The sequence below is a fragment of the Pleurodeles waltl genome, chromosome 6 (genome assembly GCF_031143425.1).
Source record: "Pleurodeles waltl isolate 20211129_DDA chromosome 6, aPleWal1.hap1.20221129, whole genome shotgun sequence".
Lineage (NCBI taxonomy): Eukaryota > Metazoa > Chordata > Amphibia > Caudata > Salamandridae > Pleurodeles > Pleurodeles waltl.
The window spans coordinates 292,172,254-292,195,747 of record NC_090445.1 but is presented as its reverse complement, the minus strand read 5'-3'; the positions used below and the strand labels follow the sequence as shown (position 1 = coordinate 292,195,747).

Sequence of the window (23,494 nt, the reverse complement as noted above, 5' to 3'; positions counted from 1 at the left end):
AGAAAGCTTTTCTGCTCTATCTAGAATTAATTAGATCAATATAGAATGCAGCATGTGAAGGGTTCAGCAGCATGAGAGTCAGGCTTTTGGGCTGAGCTACAAGCCATTGCCCAGGAATGGCATGTAGATCATTTTTGGATGTTGTCTTGGAAAATACAACTCAATTTCTCCACTCAGACCCATCAGAACAAAGAAGATCAGACTGCTTATATGATGGGGTTACAACTCGATGTTCGCATTCTTTGTTCATTGTGCTATGTTGTACTATACTTTGGAATTTGTAAAGCGCATGGTGACCCGAAGGCATCCCAACCAAAACCATTATCCGCAAGAAGTCCCGACTACCTGGTTAATTCATAAAAAGCCAACTTTTGAGGTATATCTGAAAGCAGAGCTCGGTGTTTGTGGCATGCGTAGCAAGGTGGAGGGTGTTCCAAAGTTTGGATACATTGAAACTGAAAGACATTCTGAGGCTTCTAGCTCTTCTTATAGTAGGGACGGTGAGCCAATGGGTGTTGGAAGATCTTAAAGCCCTTTGGGGGATGTAAGGGTCGATGAGCTGGTACACAATGGGGAACACACAAGCATGCAGGGCTCTAAGTGCAAGACAAAGGGATTTTAATTCAGTTTGATGAGCGACAGAAAGCCAGCTATGCTTTGTCTGGCTGACTCCACTCTGAGAATTGATAGCAACATATGGGCCACTGCATTCTGAACTATGTGTAATTTCTGAACAAATGCTTTGGGGGCACCAAGGTACAGCGAGTTGCTATAGTCAAGGCATGATAATATCAAAGCCTGGACAACCAGCTCCCTGGCAGACTGGGGGAGTAAAGGTAGGACCTTCTGTATCATTCTCAGGAGTCCAAAGCAGCTGACCGATAGCTTGCTGGCTTGGGTTTCCATGGAATGGATATTATCAAGCCATACTTCAAGGCTATTCATGGCCCTTTTAGTGGGTAGGAGGAACCTGAGGTATGCTGGCCATCCAAGGGCCCTTTATGGAGAGGGAGGGCTCCCAAGGATCATGAGCTCTGATTTGGCTTAATTGAGCTTCAGACATGAATTTTTCATCCAGCGGGCTACTTGTTCCAAACACGGTTTCCAGGTGGGAGCTAAGGAGCTGAGCCAGAGATAAGAAAGAAAAAAAGCGGAGAATCCTCCATATAGGAGACTATGGAAATCCTGAAAGAGGTAATAATCTCAGCCAATGGTTGCAGGTACAGGCTAACAAGTGTAGGGCTAAGAGATGATCCTTGTGGCACTCTACAAGTGACCGTAAAACTATCCGATGCACAGGAGAGTCCTTCAGGAGAGAGCCAAGCCAGTCCAATGCCTTCCCTTCCACCCTGGCCTTAAGGACCCTGTTAAGAAGTATTTTGTGTTTGACCGTGTCGGAGGCCTCGCTAAGGTCAAGAAGTACAATGGCAGCTGTACCTCCTTGGTCTACTCTCTTTTGTAACATCTTCTACCACTGCTAAAGGAGCCATTTCAGTGTTATGTTTAGGTCGAAAGCCAGTTTTGGTAGGGTGGAGAAGGGAGTAGGACTCAATAAATTCTTACAAATTACTATTGACAAATTGAACTGCCATTTTATATAGAAAAGGAAGCAAGGAGATGGCCTGGAGGTTTTCTAGACATGAAGGGTTAAGATTTGGCTTTTTAAGAATGGCTTTTACCATGGCGTGCTTCGAAGGCCTGGGTATTACTCCCTTATCCAAGTAGAGATTGACCATCTCAAACAAGGTAGGGAAGAACGCTTCTGCACCCATGGCCGGAATATTGGGGGATTCCGATTTAATTCTAATAGAACGAGAAATAACATTTTCTATCATGACATGGGGAAATTCTGAAGAGGGTGGCAGGGCTCATATTTGGAATAGTGTGACTTAGAGAAGGGGTTGCCCTCCATCTCTTGAAACAATAGTGTAATGCTATATGTATTTAACAACCAACTCCATCTTGACCACTGACTCCAATTTGTGCTTAGCTTAGCTTCAAATGTCGTCACACTGATGGAGCATGTATTTTTCCACGCACAATTTGTTAACATGTTTTTGCTTTTCTCACCTGGGAAGGGAACATAATGTGGGGGGTGCAATATTGATAAGAATGTTGAGAATGTTTATGGAAGAGAAGGTTACAGCTCAGTCTTTGAAATACACCGTGGGATCTGGACAACCTCTTGTGTGTTTTTTCAACACTGACTCACTACAGCCAGCACTTGAATTTCAACTTACTCAACGGGAGGGAGGGTTTCTAGAACCTTCCTCTTAAGGTTGTTTAAGGTATATAAGGTGGGGAAGCTTGACACCGAGGTAGAAGAACTCATTTCGAGAAGTGGACGCATTGCTCAGAATAATCCTGTTGGGGTGGTTTCTGCTGTCTCAGCTGTGACGGGATCCACAGCTTGACGTTGGCAGACAGGGATGATGTTGGATTTGATCCCCAGTGTGATGCCTTTTACATTCTTAATATCTAGCTGTTAGAAATTGGGTCATTGGTTGACAGTCAGGTTACCCCCTGTTCAAGCAAATACCCTCACTCTAGTTAGGGTAAAAGAGAATCACCCTCAGCTAACCCCTGTTTACCCCCTTGGTAGCTTGGCAGAGCAGTAGGCTTAACTTCAGAGTGCTAGGTGTAAAGTATTTGTTCCAACACACACAGTAACTTAATGAAAATACTACAAAATGACACAACACCAGTTTAGAAAAATAGGAAATATTTATCTAAACAAAACAAGACCAAAACAACAAACATCCGACATACACAAGTCAAGTTATAAATTTGTAAAGATTTAACTCAAAAATAGCTCTTAGAAACACAAAATTCTTCGATGAGGTGTTAACACAGCATTGTGACGGAGTCGTTCCCAACAAGCCGACACGAGCGGCGCCAGACACGGAGTTGCGAAGACCCCCAAGTAAAGTACCTTTGGTGAAGAGTGAAAACGAGTCAATGCGCGAAGTCGGGGATCGCAGCATCAGTGCAAAAAGTTGATTCCGTGCACTTCGAGCGGCGTCAGTCACAACGTGGTGCGGCGACTTCCACAGAGCCGTGGACTTCTGCGGGGCTGCAGCGGCATCAGGCCTGCGTAGATCACCGCTTTCCAGCGAAGATCACGGAGTCGGTTGCAGGCGGCATCACTGGATTCCGCAGCGGCGTCGATCCGAAGTCGTCCGAAGTCGATTTTCTTGGATTTCCACCAGCTTTCCTTCCAGGGGCACAGGGACTGGACAGGGCACCACTTTTGTCAGAGCAGGAGTCTCTCCAGAGACTCCAGGTGCTGGCAGAGAGAAGTCTTTGCTGTCCCTGAGACTTCAAACAACAGAAGGCAAGCTCAAAATCAAGCCCTTGGAGATTTCTTCACAAGATGGAAGGCACACAAAGTCCAGTCTTTGCCCTCTTACTCTGGCAGAAGCAGCAACTGCAGGATAGCTCCACAAAGCGCAGTCAAGGCAGGTCAGCACTTTTCCTCAGCTTTTCTCCAGGCAGAGGTTCCTCTTGTTTCCTCCCCTCCCTCCTAGCACAGATGGCTCATCAGGAAATGCAGACTACACCCCAGCTTCTTTTGTGTCACTGTCTAGTATGAGGTGCAAGAACATGCTCACTTTCTAAAAGTGGCATTTTCAAACACACAATCTTAAAAGGAACTTTACTAAAAGACGTATTTTTAAATTGTGAGTTCAGAGACCCCAAACTCCACATGAGTTAAAGGTAGCCCCCATGTTTACCTATGAGAGGGACAGGCCTTGCAACAGTGAAAAACGAATTTAGCAATATTTCACTGTCAGGACATGTAAAACACATTACTATATGTCCCACCTTAACCATACACTGCACCCTGCCCTTGGGGCTACCTAGGGCCTATCTTAGGGGTGTCTGACATGTAAGAAAAGGGAAGGTTTAGGCCTGGCACGTGGGTACACTTGCCAAGTTGAATTTACAGTTAAAACTGCACACACAGACACTGCAGTGGCAGGTCTGAGATATGATTACAGAGCTACTCATGTGGGTGGCACAACCAGTGCTGCAGGCCTACTAGTAGCATTTTATTTACAGGCCCTGGCACCTCTAGTGCACTTAACTAGGGACGTACTAGTAAATCAAATATGCCAATCATGGCTAAACCGATTACATACAATTTACACAGCGAACATATGCACTTTAGCACTGGTTAGCAGTGGTAAAGTGCTCAGAGTTCAAAAGCCAACAGCAACAGGTCAGAAAAAATGGGAGGCAGGAGGCAAAAATGATTGGGGATGACCCTGCATAAGCAAAAAAGACCAACACTAGCTTTACTGTATGCATGCATAAATATACGTAGTCACTGCCTTTATATTCATTGTTGATGTGTGGCATTTTCTTTGATTTTTAGTTTCCAATTGCTGTGATTATTTTAGCTGCACGTGTGTGGCTGCATTCAAATTAAAGGCTCATGTTATTCTTTTCGTATATCTGTATTTGAAACCTGGGAAATGCCTTAATAAACTAGTTACTCAGACTAAGAGTGCTGCATTCTTCACATTCTTTAGCTTCATTCCCTCTCAGTCTGAAGCTAAGCAGAACAGAGGGGTAGATGGCCAACACTTTGGATTTGAATCAGGAAGCCAATGGATTGCATCTATCGTAAAGGGTTCTCCATGGGATGGAGATTCCAACAATGTTTGGTAATTTAAAAAAAAAATTCTCAGGGCGTTACCAGGACTTGCTATTTTTCCTTTAAAAATAAGAGGCCTGGGATGCTCTAATGTTTCTGTGGTAGGCCCTGACCACTTACCAGTTTTTTCTGTTCCCTTACTACAAATTTACAGATCTTTTTGAGGGCCATTAGATGTGGAGAATACCAGGGAGCAGTGTTATTTTTCTTATTATGCTTAACTATATTTTTGGGGATTATTTGGTCTAGAGAGGAGTTTATCCATTCAAAGACCCTACTGTTGACTGTGTAGATCCATACCCAATCGGGTTATTGTATTCCTGTGAATATATTTCCACCTTTGACAGCTTAACTGAGATCAGTGCCAGTCTTCACTAGCCAAACCCATTGGTGTTTCCCTCGGGTCTGGGGTCTAAAGGTCCATAGGGATCAGAAAATAATCTGCATATAAGGTAGGAAGGAGGTCTAGAACCTGTAGCTGAGGGTTAATGGAAAAAATGGGGTCTAACGGATGCCCTTTGGCATGGGTGGAGCCACTTACTCTTTGAATGAGTTGAACAGTGGCAATATTTAACAGGAAATTGAGGTGCCATCAAAGTGAAGATTAAAATCAACTGGGACTGTAAAAACTTTTTTTCTTAATGGCCAAACTTGCAGGGGTCCCATGAACAGTCTAGATAAATTGTCCTGGTGGTAAAGGGGGCGGATAGATACGGACCACTGAAAAAGTGCACATGTTCAAAAGAGAGATACAAATATAAGGCTTTTGCAATTAGTGAGAGGGAGGGAATCAATGGAACACGAGAAGGTGGACTTTAAAATAATAGTGAGGCCTACCCCCTTTCTATCTATGCGAGCCCTACATACAATGTAGTATTCAGATGGTAGAGCCTGTGCGGTCAGATCCAGACTCCTCATTGAGTCAGGTTTCCATAATGAAAACAACGTCATGTTTTGCAGCTTCCAAAAATTAGAAAATGTCCATCCTATGGAGAGGGAGAGATTGGCAATTTAGTAAAAACATGTTCTGCTCTTCATTACCGGAGGAAAGCTAATCAGGCAAAGAGGCTGGAAGAGGAGAGTAGAGGCAGTACCTACAGGTAAGATTATCTTGAGGGGGATTGATGTGGTGAAGACACTTATTGGTGTATGCCCCTCTTAAATCCTATATTAGAAGTGTGGAATATGTCCCTAATTGTGGGGTGAGGGGCAAGAATCATGGCCATGGTGCAATTTATGCGTGGACAGGTGCAGATGTGTAGGAAAGTACCATCTTGCCTGGCATGTTACCCCCATATTTCACTGTATATATGTTGTTTTAGTCTATGTGTCACTGGGACCCTGCCAGGCAGGGCCCCAGTGCTCATAAGTATGTGCCCCCTGTGTGATGCCTAACTGTCTCACTGAGGCTCTGCTAACCAGAACCTCAGTGGTTATGCTCTCGCTGCTTTCCAAATTTGTCACTAACAGATTAGTGACTAAATTTACCAATTCACATTGGCATACTGGAACACCCTTATAATTCCCTAGTATATGGTACTGAGGTACCCAGGGTATTGGGGTTCCAGGAGATCCCTATGGGCTGCAGCATTTCTTTTGCTACCCATAGGGAGCTCTGACAATTCTTACACAGGCCTGCCAGTGCAGCCTGAGTGAAATAACATCCACGTTATTTCGCAGCCATTTACCACTGCACTTAAGTAACTTATAAGTCACCTATATGTCTAACCTTCACCTGGTGAAGGTTGGGTGCAAAGTTACTTAGTGTGTGGGCACCCTGGCACTAGCCAAGGTGCCCCCACATCGTTCAGGGCAAATTCCCCGGACTTTGTAAGTGCGGGGACACCATTACACGTGTGCACTATACATAGGTCACTACCTATGTATAGCGACACAATGGTAACTCCGAACATGACCATGTAACATGTCTAAGATCATGGAATTGTCCATGATCCCCTGGGTCTCTAGCATAGTACCCGGGTACTGCCAAACTGCCTTTCCGGGGTCTCCATTGCAGCTACTGCTGCTGCCAACCCCTCAGACAGGTTTCTGCCCTCCTGGGGTCCAGGCAGCCCTGGCCCAGGAAGGCAGAACAAAGGATTTCCTTTGAGAGAGGGTGTTACACCCTCTCCGTTTGGAAATAGGTGAGAAGGCTGGGGAGGAGTAGCCTCCCCCAGCCTCTGGAAATGCTTTGATGGGCACAGATAGTGCCCATCTCTGCATAAGCCAAGCCACACCGGTTCAGGGATCCCCCAGCCCTACTCTGGCGCGAAACTGGACAAAGGAAAGGGAAGTGACCACTCCCCTGACCTGCACCTCCCAGGGGAAGTGCACAGAGCTCCTCCAGTGTGTCCCAGACCTCTGCCATCTTGGAAACAGAGGTGTTGGTGGCACACTGGACTGCTCTGAGTGGCCAGTGCCAGCAGGTGATGTCAGAGGCTCCTTCTGATAGGCTTTTACCTCTCTTGGTAGCCAATCCTCCTTCCTAGGTAGCCAAACCTCCTTTTCTGGCTATTTAGGGTCTCTGCTTTGGGGAATTCTTCAGATAACGAATGCAAGAGCTCATCAGAGTTCCTCTACCAGAGGATAGACCACTGACTGCTCAGGACGCCTGCAAAACCTCAACAAAGTAGCAAGACGACTACTAGCTACCTTGTATCACCTCATCCTGCCGGCTTTCTCAACTGTTTCCAGGTGGTGCATGCTCTGGGGGTAGCCTGCCTTCACCCTGCACCAGAAGCTCAGAATAAATCTCCCGTGGGTTGACGGAATCTTCCCCCTGCTAACGCAGGCACCAAAAGACTGCAACACTGGTCCTCTGGGTCCCCTCTCACCCTGACGAGCGTGGTCCCTGGAACTCAGCAACTCTGTCCAAGTGACTCCCACAGTCCAGTGACTCTTCAGTTCAAGTTTGGTGGAGGTAAGTCCTTGCCTTCCCATGCTAGACTGCATTGCTGGGTTCCGCGTGATTTGCAGCTGCTCCGGCTCCTGTGCACTCTCCCAGGATTTCCTTTGTGTGCAGCCAAGCCTGGGTCCCCGACACTCCTTCCTGCAGTGCACAACCTTCTGAGTTGTCCTCTGGCGTTGCGGGACTCCCTTTTGTGACTTCACGTGGACTCTGGTTCACTTTCCTTTCAAGTGCCTGTTCAGGTACTTTTGCATGTGCTGCCTGCTTTTGTGAGGGCTCCCTGAGTTGCTGGGTGCCCCCTCTGTCTCCTCCTCCAAGTGGCGACATCCTGGTCCCTCCAGGTCCACAGCAGCACCCAAAAACCTCTACCACGACCCCTGCAGCTAGCAAGGCTTGTTTGCGGTCTTTCTGTGTTGGGACACCTTTGCAAGCTTCATCGCGACGTGGGACATCCGTCTTCCAAAGGAGAAGTCCCTAACTCTCTTCTTCCTTGCAGAACTCCTAGCTTCTTCCATCCGGTGGCAGCTTCCTTGCACCCTCAGCTGGCATTTCCTGGGATCCTGCCCACTCTCAACACTGTTGCGACTATTGGACTTGGTCCCCTTGTCTTACAGGTACTCAGGTCCGGAAATCCACTGTTGTTGCATTGCTGATGTTTTTTCTTCCTGCAGAATCCCCCTATCACGACTTCTGTGCTCTCTGGGGGTAGTAGGTGCACTTTACACCTACCTTTCAGGGTCTTGAGTTGGGATATTTTTCTAACCCTCACTGTTTTCTTACAGACCCAGGGACCCTCTACAAGCTCACATAGGTTTGGGGTCCATTCGTGGTTCGCATTTCACTTTTGGAGTATATGGTTTGTGTTGCCCCTATACATATGTGCTCCTATTGCAATCTATTGCAATTCTACACTGTTTGCATTACTTTTCTTGCTATTACTTACCTAATTTTGGTTTGTGTACATATATCTTGTGTATATAACTTATCCTCATACTGAGGGTACTCACTGAGATACTTTTGGCATATTGTCATAAAAATAAAGTACCTTTATTTTTAGTAACTCTGTGTATTGTGTTTTCTTATGATATTGTGCATATGACACCAGTGGTATAGTAGGAGCTTTACATGTCTCCTAGTTCAGCCTAAGCTTTGCCATAGCTACCTTCTATCAGCCTAAGCTGCTAGAAACACCTCTTCTCCACTGATAAGGGATAACTGGACCTGGCACAAGGTGTAAGTACCTCTGGTACCCACTACAGGTCAGGCCAGCCTCCTACAAGAAGGGCTTTCCATTGGTGTCCCTTAGCACACCAGTGGCGTGCCAGCTGCTTGCGTCCTCTGCGCAACTACTACCCTGCTGTGATTTTAATGTATCCAGATGCAACCACTAGAGTGTCGACCTGCAAGCTCACTCTATGGTTGTTTGTCCACGTAGACTTTCTAAACAAAAAAAGGTCAGTGCGGTTTTCAAATCCCCCAACCCGTGAGATTGGATTAGAATTCAATGCGTTTCCCCCTCAGACAAAAATATCAAATGTAAAATTCCCCCGAAATTTAAAATAACATTTTGAAAAGCATGAGCGTCAAAACGGCTGTACAACCAGCTTTTTCACTTCTGTGTTGGGTGCGGCCTTTCCCTTATACTTAGAAATAATTACTCAAAGGTTGTTGGGTTATTTCTGAGAATGAAAGAACAATGGCCCTGTGGATAAAATTGTATTCCTGTGCATGTGGGCCATTTTTAACTTATTGGCCTAAGTTGGCTATGCCTATCATGGTGAATCCATTGTTCTTATGAGAAGGTGCATATTTTTGTCTGGTCACTCCCATTTTTTGTGAACCAATGATGCTGGTTTATTAACTCAAGGTTTAACCTTGGAGCTTTTTTGCTCTTCTGCCCAGTCATCTGTACATGTTTTTTGGCCCCTAAGGCATGGCATAATTGGTTAGCGACTCATTGGCATATTTAACTTTCCAATAAGGCCATAGACTGTGCCAATGCTGGGAAAGTTAAATGTCATCTGCAGCCTATAGCATTTATTATACTAGTCACGAGGCTGGCCAGTAAAATAGGACTTCAGTCTTACATGTGTACCCTGACTAATGCAGCTTTTTACTCTGCTTGTAGACCTGTTGAATTAACCGTTTGTGACTGCAAAGAGCCTTACTTTCGAGTGTTTGCTACCTAAAAGATATTTTCACTATATAGTTGCAGCATTTTTTTTAATGAGAAAAGCTACGAGTAAAGAGCAATTAAAATGCTACTCTTGTAAATATGGTTTAGGAAAGCTACAGCTTTCAATCAACCAAGTGTTCTACAATTTATTAAAAATTCAAATCAGTGGTGAATTTGTTCAGTTGTCACAACCAATGCAAGCCTTCACTTTGATTCAATGCCTCAAGTTGACGTTGTGCCTTTCAGACTATTATATCAGTCAAACCTCTCATTTGCTGCATCTGAAGTCTCCCTTCTTTCGAATTTTCACCATCAGCATTACAGTCCACCTCTTTAAAGTAAGATATCCACCTGGGACTCATGTTAATGAAAGGATCTCGCGCTTTTAACAATTAAAATGGTAATATACCAATAGAGGAATGTTGAGATATTTTATAAACAGTGATACACACCTGCAACTCCTCTTTAAAATCCAAAACCTTAGCAATTGGATACTCTCCCTAAATGTCTTGTTCAAAACTAAAACTACATCTATCACCTTCAAGTTTGTGTCTGTTACAATAGTTGTTTCCTCACCCAGCACAAACACCTGTAAACATGGTGCACCATTCAATTCCTGCATCAGTAAGTCAAACTTATCCTGACAGACCTGGATTCCACTGAAATTAAATCTTTTTTCTCAGCAATCTTCTCAAATCAGATGCATAACGTTATGAATTTTACATAATTTTGAATCATTCACAAAAAATGGACAAGCTCTACTTTTTCTTCTTTTATCTCTTGGAGAGTGTCTACTTATTCGTTTATTTGTGCCACGCCCATATCAATATCACTTTTAATTTAAAACCATTCTTCATGATCCTTCCCAACATCAATCTCTTTTTTTGTTATAATTATTTTATTATCATTTCAAGGACAGCAATAGAGTGTCAAATATGTCGATCAAGGGTACAGAAAAGGGCAAGAAGGGCAGTAAGACGATGCACAATTACAATCACAGGACAGCTAGCATGGGGATATAGGCACACCGACTGTCAGTCATCAACATGACATGGGTGGGTGAGAAGAGAATGGGATGTCAACAGGGGAGAGAAGGAGGGGAAGGAAGGAGAAGAATGACATGAGAAAAGGGAAAGAGAGGGAGCCGGGGGGCTAACTGAGACAAGTGTTACATTCGAGTGGTGGGAAAAGGGTGGGGGAGAAGGAGAGGGAGAAAGGATCCGTGGGAGAGAGAGAGTAGGGGGCTAGTGGAGGAGAAGAGTCACAGAGTCATCAGATCAGCACATTTGGTCATCTAGATACAGCTGGACAGGTATCACTGTGCTACATCACAGTCCTCCCAGAGGAAAGGGAACCAAATAGGAAGAAACATGTCTGCTTTGGCCATTAGGTTATAAATGATTCTCTTGTTAGAGACAGTCTTGTACATGTCCGTAAGCCGCTCCTGAATTGTTGGTAACAGCAGGGAGTGCCAGTGGTGTAGGATGCAAATTTTGGCAGCTGACAGCACAGGAAAGAGATCTGCCAAACTGTGCGGGAGGATCAGTGGGCCCAACAGCAGTGTTGGTACATCCATAGATTCCCTCAGCGCAGTCCCCACTTCGGTTCGGAAGGAATGGATTTTGGGGCATTCCAATAATAGATGGACAAAATCATAGGGCACATAGTCGCACCTCTAGCAAGAGGAATGGGGCAACGGGCCTGCAGATCAGAGCTGCACCAGCATCCAGTGCCATTCACAGAGGTTCTTGAGAAGGATGAACTTTATTTAGCCTCCTTGCACATCCCACCTAGGTTCTCCAGAAGCTCCCACCAGTCAGCTTCATCATACTTAACCTGGAGAAGGCCTGACAGGTTACCGTTAGGCTTGCCACCTGCAGCTGAGAGTAAAAGTGGTAAATCAAGAGGCTATACAGTCCAGGCATCACACCTGTAAACCTCCCCTGGTGTTAAAGTATGTGAGCATCAGGGGGGAGAGATCCAAACTGCTGATAAGGCAATGATGCAGTTGTGTTTAGTTCCATTGTTGGGAAAGAGGCAGGCCAAATTCTTCCTGCAGGCTCACGAAGGGCTTAAGCTAACCCTGGGTGAGAAAATGTGCCTATGTGTGGATCCCTGCAGCTCGCCAGGGGCCTCATTTAAGCATGGCATTGCCAATGCACGTGCCATGCTTACTCCAAATGGGTGCTTTGTCATGGATATATGCATCCACCTTGAGGAGCTTATAAGCCTGGCCCATACTTTCTGTATGTCTGCAGGCCCTCTCCATGTCGAGTGACAGAGCCAAGACCTTCACTGGTAGGTCCATCGCTAACCAACAACATGGGACAGTGTTCATAGATGGCTGCATGAGTAGCGGCCGGGATTAACCCCACTTGCATAGGGTGGACAAGCAAGGGTAAGACCCGTTTAAGGCAGGAGTCTAAGATACTGGACAGTATCTTGACATCCCAGCTGGTAATAGCGCACTAGCTACTACAAAGAAGGGGATCCTTTTCCGGTTTGGGGAAGAGCAAACTCAGGGTATTGCTGGAGGGGAGTCCCAGAGATCATGATCTATCTGTTTCTGCAAAGAACTTGTGGAAGATGTGTACCACCTCACGTTTGGTCCATCTGTAAAACTCAGCCAGGAAGCCGTTCTCGTCTGGGGTTTTATGGTAGGGTAGATTAGATATGGCTTGTACAATCTCCTCTTTAGTGATGGTGCCTGAAGCAAGTCCCTGCCCTTGTCCACCAGGCGGGAACACAGGTGGCATCTAGAGAAGGCCCGGGCCACTTCTGGGGAGTAGAGGACCCTGTAATGGGAGACAAACTTGTCTGCAATGTTTCTGCAACTTGGTAACCAGGTCGTCAGTCACTGCGGTGATGGTGTGGATAGCCAACCCTGCTTCCCTTTACCTCATTTGTGCCACCAGGAGTTAGGCTGCTTTCTCCTCCTGCTCATAATGGCTGTACCTCACTTTCTGGATCAGTATCAATGGGCCCTGGATAGACCACATTCCTCCAGGAACCAAGGGGCCACCTCTGATGGTTTGTCTCCCCTCTCTCGCAGGGTGCTGTATGAGGGAGGTGAGTTGTAACAGATCAACCTTCGTACCCAGTCTCCTAGACCAGCTGCAGGGAGAGCTGGTTCAGGATCAGGTGGTAAACAGCAGGCCGGCCTGCTCCGCCACTCAGTAGGCAGCTGGTCTTGTAGTAAGCCCGATGCCACGATGAGCCCTCAGTTGTCAGGCAACGGCACTCCACACTCGCTCTTGGGTGCAGAATACCACAAGCCAGATTCACCGTCACACCATAGGCTTCCACATGATGGTAGGGATCCCCACCAGTATTATGGCAGTCTGAGATCACCAGATGGGAATGCTTCACTCCCTGAGGCCTCCCAGCACAGCGGAGCTTCAAAATCAGGCAGCTATCACTGTCGGCAGCCAGACTCTGTTCCAACACCAATCTCACTTATTTATTGTGCTCTTCAATGGTGATAACGTAAACGAAAAAAAGGTAATACTGATACCACATAACTATTTACAACATGTTTGAAAAGTAAAGACATAACCTGAAAAACAGAGGATGATAAAAGTAATCCAAAAGGCAACACGTTTTGTAAAATATCTTGCCCAGGCCAATTTCATCACAGTCTCATCTACATCAGCGAAGGAAGCCTATCAACTATAACTTTATTCAAAGTAAATGTACTCAGAGCTGAATTTCTCCAATATCCTTCTTGGCTATCAATATTAAGGTCAACCACTCAGTAGTCTCTACTGTCTCTGTCACACTCATTTTTCACATTCCATTTCATGGTGTATTTCCTTGTATACTGAAAGGAATGTGCCTCATTTTTAAAACCATACGCAGCACCCTATTTCATGGTCTTAACAGTTCATTTCTGAACACTTCTTAATTTAATTCTCAAAATTCACTCTGCATTCCTCTATTTCTTGACGTTCCTCATGTGGGATTTACATTTGAATTTAGGGTCACTCCTAATAATCTTTGATGAGACCACCATATGATGTCATCACCATTGTTTGATACATATGCTTTCCCACACATACCTTTCTTTTTGTCCAATCAAGCATTGAAATATCACAACATTTGAATGGGAATTCACCATAAAGACTTGGATTAATACCCATTCAATCCATTTTTATTTTTTTCATAAAACTATTCACAAACGTTATTTCAAAACAATAGTGTAAACATAAACTAAATTTCATACTGATCCCACTCCATCCATTTCAATGGTTCAGGTTGGGTGGTCACGTCTAACCTCCTCAACTTTCACCTCCTTGAGAAGTGTTGGGGTATTAGTTAAAGAGGTGAGTGCTCGCCTCAGAAAATCACCCCCCTTTTCAGGGTAAACCCTTAAATTTACTAAATTAGTTTCAGCTCACCTCCCTGTGAGCTGTGAAACTGAGAAGACATGTGTAACTCAGAGGTAATGTGTAAAGTATTTTTGCAATATCCAAAGAGCAATGAAGTGTTAATAAATACAATGACACCAGAAAAAATAATAATAATGTGTACTGGAGTTATGAACTTTTAAAGTTTAATGTTCAAAATAGCAACAAAAGGTATTAAGCCCCAACTGTAGTCATCTAGTTGTGTTTGACCAGTACTTAAGTGCAAATGAATGTTGACCGTCAGGATGCGCAGGAAGGATGCAGAATGCAGGTGTGATCCAGTTTAAAAGTTTACTTATGGACGTAGGACCTAATTAAGAGATTGGTGGACTAATTACTCTGTCACTAATAGGACAGTTTCACATCCTAGGTTTCAGGATTTGTTAGACGGAGCAGAATTTGATACCTATCAAGGGTCCAGGACCTTGGGAACAACACTTAGTGGTCAAATTCATTGAAGCAGAGGTTAACAGCTGGATGCAGGGCCTCTTGGAGCTTACTGTTTCCCTGTTGCCCAAACAGGATGACAGCCTTATGACCCTTGAAGTCCATATTTGTGTCCTGGGTCCTTCTCTAACCAATTGGGTAACCATTACAGTGACAGCCCCATCCTTTTTTCAGTGCTTCCTGTGTGCCCTACTGCAAACAATCCCACATTGCTCCTCTGTGTTCGAAACCAATGTAGCAGAACCTTTATTCCCCTGTGCAGCGCTCCTTACCCACCCTTGAGATGTAGCCAGGCATATAAGCACCCTTCCTCTGTGGTCTGGATTCAGTTCTTCTCCCGCTGGTGCCTAGCTGGCTAGGGAACATAGAAAGAGGCAGGCTCCAGTGTTAATCACATCTGCCTGTGAGAAGATAGGCCTCTTTAAACTTAATTCAATTATTGTGCATGGCCTTGATTGTCAGTGTGTTATAGAACCAGAACAATCTCTCACGACTCAGGCCTATGAATCAGCTCTGGGTATAGGTTCACACCTCATCAAATAAGCTGTACAGCTCCTTGGTGGCAGTTTAAAGCTCTTGGAAATGTAATTCTAGACATTTTAGGATGGTAAGAGGCAACTTTCTAAAAGTTCCTGTTCTAAAATAGTTATTACTACTGTGACTTCACCAATGAACTAGGCATGTAATGAATATTTGGAAAAAGTCTAAAAGTTACCTCTGTTGCTGTTTCCTAGGAGGAATAGGAGGAAATAACAATACTTAATGTAATATTGTATACCATTGATTTCCTAAACAACAGCCAACCCTACACAGTGAAATAGCCTTTTCTATTTTTTAAATGACATGTGTAACACTAAATGTCTACATGTCCTGTTTTTACATACAATGTAACCTGATAAAGGGGCAGTAAGGCCTAATTATGGGTGACTTCAATTAATTAAAAGGATAGTTCAAACCTGTTAAAAGGGGTTAATGTCAAAAGTCAACTCTGCAGGTAAAACCTGCACAACTGTGCTACAAATGGCAAGCCTGCAGTCATGTTTGTCCTGTCACTGCAGTAGGTGGCGCAATGGGGGTTGCAGACCACTAATGGCATTTAACTTACCAGTCCTGGGTAAAGTCTGTATCATGCAGTAGCGACTAATATGTCAGTTAAAGATGCCAATTAGAAGTATGTCAGCATGTTGCAAAGGGAAGCGCAGGCACTTCACCAATGGTTAGCCGGGCTACAGTTCACAGAGTTCTACAGCAGCAAAATAGGGTTTATCAAAACTTGTAGAAATTACCATTATTACTACACCCATTACATGTCACATGGTGTGGTGGGGAGTGGCTGTTTTTATCTTTATGCCCATCACAACCACAGCAAAAACATTCTCCACTGAACTCTTTCACATACCTGTTTTAAAGTTTAAGGTTTAGCTCAAGCACTAAACCTTGTGTTGAAAAATCATGCACAGTCATGCCTCCTTTGTCACTGATCAACCCATTTACAGATTTAACATGTACACTATCCTTTTTGCTACTGCAATCACCTTTTCCAATGGAAGCTCATTTTTTATCCATAATTCTACTCTTGCTTCCTCACCATTACATTTTATTGTAAACTGCTCTCATATCCTTTCATCAGTAGACACATTAAGGTAGCATTTAGATGACAACGTTATTAAATGAGTTATGCATTGTTCCAGACTCGTCTTTTCTCTTAGACCTCAACCCAAAATAACTTTGCTTTAAAACTGTGCGTATGCGAGTCCAGCATTTGTACACACATCTCATTCACATTTAAAGTTCTAATTTCCTCCTGATCTCATTTTGGCAAGTTCTATAACAGCCCCTCTCCCTCAAAACAATGTAATAGCAAAGAGTTATTTCTATCTGCATTCATTTTGTTGCTGCACAACCTTGTATAGTTTGTGAATACTTTCTCCCATTTCGCCCCACGGATGTTTGGCTCTCCCAGGCAAGGTAAGATATGGCAATGGAGTGACATTTTCCAACTTTTTCTTTTGTAATAATTTTAAATTAGTATATTAATCAACAACAAGCAATGAGGCACTTAGATTAGTAATAACAAATGCTTTACTACTGATTTTCCTAGTAGAGACTTAAGTCAGTGCTGAATATATGCCTAACACCACCTTATCACCCACTAAATGCAGGTACAGACAATACCAAAAGGAAAAGGTTTTCCCATCACTGTATACATTCTAAGAAAACAATCTTTTCTTTACTTCATATTGTTAATTTTCATACATGATTTAAACCGCAAGCAAAAAGATACTAGTACCTGTACATGACTGAACATGCTTCAATCATGAAAGAACGTGTGCCTTCTCTGCTTTTGAAATAAGGTGCAAAAGTTGACATGCACATTCTCTATTACAGCATCAGGGTGGCAGTCACCTCCTTGTGTGTGACATTGTTTTCAGTCCTTGGACAGCTCCCTATCATCTGTGACAAACCTGTATCAAGCTTGCCTGACTTTGCAATCGTCACCTTATGCAACATGCTAGGAGTTTACAGCTGCATGGATTTTGCGGCTCTCTTGTCTGATTACCTAGAATATACCAGATAATGTCACAGAGGAAGGCTCTCCACCTGCCTCTGCTTACTCTTTTGTCACTGTGCTACACAATTATCACTCTCTGCTTCAGGTCACTGTTGTCTCCATTGCTAACTTCCCCCAACACTTTTCCAAAAGTCAAGTTGAAGTGCAATGTCACTCTTGTACAAAGTGGTGGACTCCGGTATTAGTCCATACAACAAGCAGGTAATGGGTCAGAGCAGTTTATTTCAGCACTGCTGCCTCCAATCTCCCAGCTCCAACTGGTCCAAGCTTGAATCCAGTGTTGAAATCACATGGTCCACAATGCATACGTTCAAGAATGAGTTTTAATAAATGTAGCTCAGTACTCGTCCATGAAGATAAAAACCAATATCCAAGCTGTACATTCTAGAATACTATAATAATATTAACAGTCTAGAACTACAGTTTTTTAAAGGAAAACATGTATGCATTATATGGAAATGAACAATATAAATAACACATTTCAGTCTTGTACAACAAAAGACAAATCCAAAATAAAGTTAAAGACAACAAAAAAATATAAGCAAAAAATCCCAAACAGGGTGGAAAACTACACAAAGTTCCCAAACTTGGTGGAAAGACATCTCACATGACCATCAACTTTCACTCATGAGGCTATTGAATCATCATTTGTTGTGACCATAGAACTCCTGTCCTCATCTGCCACCCTTTGGTCTCTTTCAGAACTTGAGGCATTTCCTTAATTCACCAATAACGTTCCTTTATTCATCAAAAACTGGCAAGGCCTAGTCCAATCTGTGCTTTTTTACATAAGCCAACTGCTTGAACTTTTTGAAGGATTGCAATTTAATAATGTCAATAACTCCATCTCCATAGTCATGCAATAGGGTGCCCAAATATGCATCCTAAAAGTAGAGGACTCAAAGCAGCTAGCTTTGTGACAGTGTTAATATCAAGGTTCAATGTTAGTGGCACCAACAATGTTCCCTTCCGTAAACCAGTTAGGTCTCTAATAAAGTTGTTTTCAATAGTACCCAAGGAATCCAAATTATAATAGCCCCATAGTTCAGCACCATATAGTTGTGCACCCTTGCTTGCTACTTTTGAATTTCCATTGCTGGAAGCATTGGGAACCAAGAAGCCTTCTTTGTAAACCTGAGAATTGCCCCTGCTCTGTGGTTTATCAAATGTGAACTTTTATGAATCTGTGTGGCCAAAGAACCAGAATCAGCCAGTCATATCCCTAAATAGTCAAACTCCATGCCTGTTTCCAATAGTTCCCTACCTAAATGTACAGTGCCCTTCACCCTTTCTCTTCCTAGAATAGGTCATCTATTTAGTTTTAGAGGCATTGATTTCAAGACCATATTCAGAGCAAAACAGATTAAAATTATCCACAAGATTTTAAAGACTCACCTTGGTTTTAGCCAATAAGAGGGTGTCATCAGCAAAAAGAGAGACAAAACTTTCTGTCATGCAAGGATTAGGGGAGTCATTCACACAACTGGTCAGACACTTGACACAATTGTTAATGTAGAGAAAAAAAGAATAGATGCCAGTGCACAGCCCTGGTGCATGCCCTTGCTAATAGAAATGGCATTTTATACCAAACCCTAACAAAGTTCCCCTTGTGAAGACGCATAATGATGTTTAAATAATTACAGAGGAATCTAAATCCCAGTATAGGACCTCCCATAGTCTCTTCCTTGATACCAGGTCAAAGGCAGTGCAGAAGTCAATAAATGCCACAACGAGTTCTCCCATTTTAATGACTTCAGTCTTGCATGTATCCAGAAGTTAGTGGAAGACCTGGTCAATTGAGCTGGTTTTTGGTCTGAAACTTGCCTCCAGGTTGGACAAGATATGGTTTTCCCTGATCCAGTCCAGAAGCTGCTCCAAAAAAACTTTTGGATGTTATCCAAAAGGCTAATTGAGCGGTACTTTTAGTGGGTACTTGGACTTCCCTTCTTGAAAATAGGGACAATCTCTGCCTCTTTCCATTTAGACAGTATTGCTACCCCTGCTGAAATTGTATTTGTCACAGCGTTAATATAAGGGACCCAAATTGAAGCCAAATTTGAAGAAGTCTGTTGGGACTTGTCTAATACAGGGGCTTTCCTTTGTTTCAATTAAGCTATCACAAAAACGGTCTCTGATAAGGATAAGACTACTTCAGTAAAGGCCCAATTCTATATAGGGACATCCAGAGAACAGGTAGAGATCAGATATATTTTATATGCACAAGAGTAGAAATTCCCAAAATAGGCAGCCCACTCACAGGGTTGTATAAACAACTTGGTTGGCTTCCTAGAATTCCCACCACTTACTCTTATTAGTCACCAAAATTTCTTTAAACCATAACTAGACAAGGCTTCTAATAGATCCGACTAGTTGCTGCACTCTCATCTGACTTTTTCTTGCTTTAATTCAAGTTGATAATGTGCTCAGCATGCCCTTTTCTCCTGGCTAACTCATTTTCTGATTGCTCAAAGGAGACTGGCCTACAGGACTGATTAAACCACCCATTCATGTTGCCTTTTGCCGAGGGCTTCGTGGACTCTGTAAGAAAAAAATCTTTGTGCCTATCAAAAAAATCTAATATGCTTGGCTGCAATCATTTCAGTTTTTCCCAAGTTGTGAAGTATAACCTCCTTGTGTGATGCTAGGACTACGTGCATGCTTAAAAGAGTGTTAGGAGAAGAACACACCACCTCCCACTTCACATTTCTAAGGTTGTTTGTGACCTCCAGCTGTTGATCATACATCTTAGAGGTGGGAGATGAAACAAGTAAACACTAAGGTATTGTGATCACTGTCATCCAGCTCCAGCGCTGTCATAGCTTCTTTCTGCCTCCACCACCTAAAATCTAAGATGATAGTTGATAAAGCTGGCATATGCCACTTTCCTGAATGTAGGAGCACACGTGACATCAGAGGACGAGTGGCCATTACAGGCTCATAGTCCATGGTCTACAGTAAGATCTACCACTTGAAAGGCAGCCCTTGTAGAATGTCTTTTCACTGATGAAGTTAGTTCCATAATTCCCCACATTTGGTTCTCATAAGACATGTTCCTAGGTTCACATGTAAGATTCAGTCACCTGGCACAACAACATAATGGAACTCTAGATGGCAGCCCAAAATCTCATCCAGCAGATGGAGCGTGGGTGATTCTTGCTGCTTCCTGAGGTTCCCGTTACATATGTTAATTTACAAGAGAGACATAATGTCACGCCCCAATTCCTTGGGATCTGTACGTCCGTAATCAAGGGCCCACCTCCCAGGCAACACCAACTCAGATGCCGTCATAGCACTGATGACTGAAGTGGCCAGGTGGGGGGAAGGGAGAATTAGGAAGGGAACAGCTAGGAGGGAGATCTGAAAAGGAAGATTGTTATTTGCAAAGAAAACAAATTTCAATAATAATTATATATATATATAAAACGTCCTCCAGAGAAACACTCTTGCTCGTTTTAGTATTAACAATTTAACAGCAATAAATCAACATTTCCTAGAGATGGAAAGAAATCCAAATAATGCCACTCCAGACCAAAACCATTATTGTGAATTATAATCACCAAACATTGTTGTCAAGAGCGTATGCCAGAAACTCAAAAGGAATAATGCAATTCTTCCTTTAGCGGAAACTAAATTAGCAACTTAGCCACAAAATAACATTTGTTTTTTCTTTTAGAAAGTAATTCACAATCTTCTTAATGTGCAAAAGAACGTTCAAATAAACATTCAACAATGGCATGTAATTTCTCCTAAATGTCCACACATACACGCACCCTCAAACTTCTGAGTCCGATAATAAATGGTTAACCTCACAACCTTACAATGAAAATTATCGCCAAGTAATTGCAGCGGAATAATAATGAAACAAAGTTAGAGTAGCCTCGATACTTATTATCTTTAATGAAACCACTAATCTCAGGAATCAGAGGAGATGCGGAAATTAAGTATTAACAAGCCGCTCGTCTCTGAAGATCAAAGGAGAAGTGGAAACAAATTATCTCTAGTCAACAAAGAACTTTGAAAGGCCGGCGGGGGGAAGCCTTGTCGGAACGAACTCACTGGGAACGAGTTAGTCCAACTCACTAAAACAGGAATCCTTGGTTCAGGCAGAAGAGGAAAACCAGCGATGATCTTACCCACAGGAAGGTTCCAAAATAGTAAGCACTGGAACCTGGGTGTGGCTGGTATTTATAGAGCCGCCACACCCTAGAAATGGCTACAGCTGGAGGCTTCTGGGAATTTAAGTCCCAGTAAATGAGAGCGCTTTAGAATGGGGCAATGCAGCCACCATCGAGTACTGCCTCCAGGCAGATGAGACTTACCACATAGATGGCGAGAAGAGCGTGATCTGTGGTAAGGGATGGCACCACATAAGCGTACCTTTTTCAGGAGATCTTCATGGGGGGCATAGCTGGAACCGCACCAAGTTGTGCGACCGCGTTTGGGACCGCGCTGGTTCCAAATCCTGACACATAACTATGGATATCTGGTTTTGAGTTCTACTAATGAACAGGAGAGTAGGGTCCTCGCATTGACAAGCAGCCTGCCTGATGGACGCCTGGCTGCTGACTGCATTACTGGAATAGTGAAGCTCTTAAAACCGCTTCTGAATACATGCTCAATCATCCAAGTTTCCTAGAAGAGGCAGATCGCATGGTTGTCAATAAATTGGCCCCATGCAGCATTGTCAAGCTTTGACTTAATTCCTGAGATGTTCCAGGCAACGATAGCTATGGAGTTAGACAACAGGTTGGTAGGAGTAGTACAGATACCTAGAACGGGCAGTAGTTGCTGACCATGAGACATAGGTAGAACAGCGACTGGACGGTGGTGACTGGTAATTGTACAGTTTTGGCCACAGATCTAACAAGACAGTCAGGAGGTACAAGGGGTCACAATCTATTGAGGGGTAAGGGAGGATTTGGAGAAGCTAATTTTAAAGATCCCAAGTTTGGAGTGTCTATTCCATGAATGGGGAGGAACCAAATAACTGCAAAACTATCATCTGTATAAAGTCTGTCTACCTCTGTAAGGATAGAGAGAGACTCTCTTTGAGCAGAAAGAGCCTGGTGGTGTTTAACTCCATCGCTACTAGAGGTTGGTGGCCTGGGTAAATAGGTTTGGGACACAAGCCTTGGTTGCAGGTGGTGATAAAAGAAGCCCAATAGGAGAAGGGAAACATCAGGGCATAATCCACCATAAGAGTGGCAGCTAACCAACAGCTTCTGCACAATAACAGGAGACCTGAAGCTGATAATCAAGCAAGACTTTTAAGCAGGGAACCAACCCATCTCGCTTTTTGAACCATCAAAAAACTGGCCATGTCTTAGCATGGTAAATGGGGAGAGGTATGAAAAAAGTGGAGGGACCTATTCTTGGTCTGGGCAAATTACTCCACCATTTCAACAGGCATGCAAGGCACATTTGTTAGCACAAGCACATAAGGACATGCCTCAGGAGGAAAGTCAATAGAGTTAGATTAATGAGAGGCATAGCTCCCACAGCCCCAAGTTCCCCAGCTGGCCCACACTTATCTTCTCGCTTGTCGCCTCCCATGCAAACCTGTTCATTTTCCAGTGACTCAATGCTGGCTGTGGTGGATCGCTGCATGGCTAAATCCATAGCAAGGGAAGGGATGGTGGGAATAGTGGCCACAGGGTGATAAATATCAAGAGACGCCATGGTTGGCAGCGTACCTAGTAAAGCTGAGTTTAGCTTACATAATTCTCCTTCAATTAAACCCAACTGTTCATAAACTGGGTTCCGTTTAGCCTCTTGGGTGTCAAGAACTTTGTCATATAAAACCCCTTCAAAGTCCTCAAGTTTTTCCTTATCATAGCCTGCATAGTCCCTCCGCAAGGTTTTGGAGGTTGTGCGTGGTCACTTGGATTTCCCACATGCTTATGTCCTCTTTCCTTTCCCTATTGGGTCATTGAGGGTGGAACGTAGCAATTTGATTTGTGGCTCCAAGGGCAAAAATTATACTTTAGAAGAACTGAGATAGTGGCTGGTCCTGGGGTGATTATGCTGGCAGCAGCTCTATGTCAGTATCTGTTAGCAAATGTCAGGCAGGAAGCATGGAGAGGGTGATGGTAAGATGGCATTCAGCCAGTTCGATTTCCTTATTTAGAACAACTACAGTATGCTGGAGAAATCCATCTAGAAAATGCTGCATTGGGGTTTTGCCGAATTTACAGGAGGTTTGCACTTTCCATTTAAAAACTGAACAAGTCCCAAAAAGAGGTGGAAAAACTGACAGTACTTGTTTGAATCCAGATGCAGAGGGAGACCCCAGCCACCTCCAGGCAATGATGGGAGAAGACGAGCC

General features: G+C 43.7%; 1 protein-coding gene across 1 annotated transcript in view; it reads right to left on the bottom strand.

The window, feature by feature from the left end:
• Positions 1-23,494, bottom strand: part of LOC138299645 (zinc finger protein 664-like) — a 274,275-nt gene that overhangs the window by 186,775 nt on the left and 64,006 nt on the right. The window lies entirely within an intron of this gene.